At 40.0% G+C, this 1,211-nt stretch overlaps 1 long non-coding RNA gene across 1 annotated transcript; it reads left to right on the top strand.

Annotated features, from left to right (window-relative positions):
* Window positions 1-12: 12 nt before the first annotated feature.
* Window positions 13-1,176, top strand: LOC111658202 (uncharacterized). Its single transcript, XR_015437449.1, has 3 exons — window positions 13-151; window positions 814-958; window positions 1,080-1,176. It is a non-coding gene; the product is annotated as an uncharacterized LOC111658202 (long non-coding RNA).
* The last annotated feature ends 35 nt before the right edge of the window (window positions 1,177-1,211 follow it).

The raw sequence follows: 1,211 nt of genomic DNA, 5'->3' as shown, positions 1-1,211 counted from the left end.
TGACTGCTTTTGTTGCGTAATTGCAGATGGCACAGTGGCAGGAGCTGCTGCGTCTGAACCTAGTCCAGGGCTGGTTGAGTGAGCTGTATGAGAGAAAATTCCCCAGACACATCCGCCACTGCCTGTGCGTGTGCATAGAGGAGCTGGACTGGTAAGAGAGGCAGTCTACTGCATGATGCTTGGCTTTGAAAGGTGTGGACGGGGACACAGGCAGCAGTGACAGTTGTGATAGTCTCTATTTTGTCAGCTTTTAGTGGGTTTAGTGCATTTTACTGCCTAAATTGTTCTTAATTAAATTACCTAATTACAAATTTCTAATTACAATGCAGTGTGAAAAAGAGTGGGGAAAAACGGGACTCTATGGACCCTCTACTGGGTTATTTGCCCCCTCCTGAAATATGATATATTTATTATACACACACACACACACACACACACACACACACACACACACACCTTTTCCAGTATTGAATTACTATGTAATAATGATAATTATTAATAATAGCAACAATAATTAGAATAATAATAATGGAAAAGAAACTGGAGCAAATAAATGTGGTTACCCAGGTTACAAATCATTGACCACAACCACATACATGACATAGCCCCAAGCTATATCCATCTCAATCTCGTTTCTCCTTCTCTTTTTTCTTCTCCCTCACTTCCCCTAACAATTACTGTCCAAGACACAGACTCATAGATGTCCCCTCCTGTTAGAGGCGTTCCTTTAAATTTGAAGATAGAATAACTTTGTCATACTAGTCAGTTTTGATGTTGAATTATTTTTAAACAAAGTATGTTTCTCCTTGTTAGGGATTCGGCTGCTGTGGATGAAAAAAAAGCAAGTGTTTGCTTCTGTACACTCATCTTCTATTTGGATAAACAGTGGAACCAGTCTGTCCAGCTGAGCTACATTTTGCCAGGACCTGATTTTCAAGGGATGAGGGACTACCTGTTGGTAGGGAAACATTTGAATGCAGTGCTACATTTGAGATGATGTTTCTTTCTGAGAGCATCCTCAGCTGTACTGTACTTGTTATTTAAAACTTTTTCTTGTTTTGTTGTTTTCTTTAACTTAGAAAAACTTTAAGGATGTGCCACTGAACTTGGCCGTCATACTCTCTGAATGCCTACGCGAGGAAAAGAGAATCCTGAATTCAGCCTCTAAGACACAGGTAAAATGACACGTTATACAGCAGGTACAACAGTTA

This window comes from Seriola lalandi, unplaced genomic scaffold, assembly GCF_002814215.2.
Source record: "Seriola lalandi dorsalis isolate HSWRI2012SDOR001 ecotype SW California unplaced genomic scaffold, Sedor1 jcf7180001978947, whole genome shotgun sequence".
Taxonomy (NCBI): Eukaryota; Metazoa; Chordata; class Actinopteri; order Carangiformes; family Carangidae; genus Seriola; species Seriola lalandi.
Note: the sequence above shows the minus strand (reverse complement) of the source record. Positions and strands in the feature narration are given on the sequence as shown.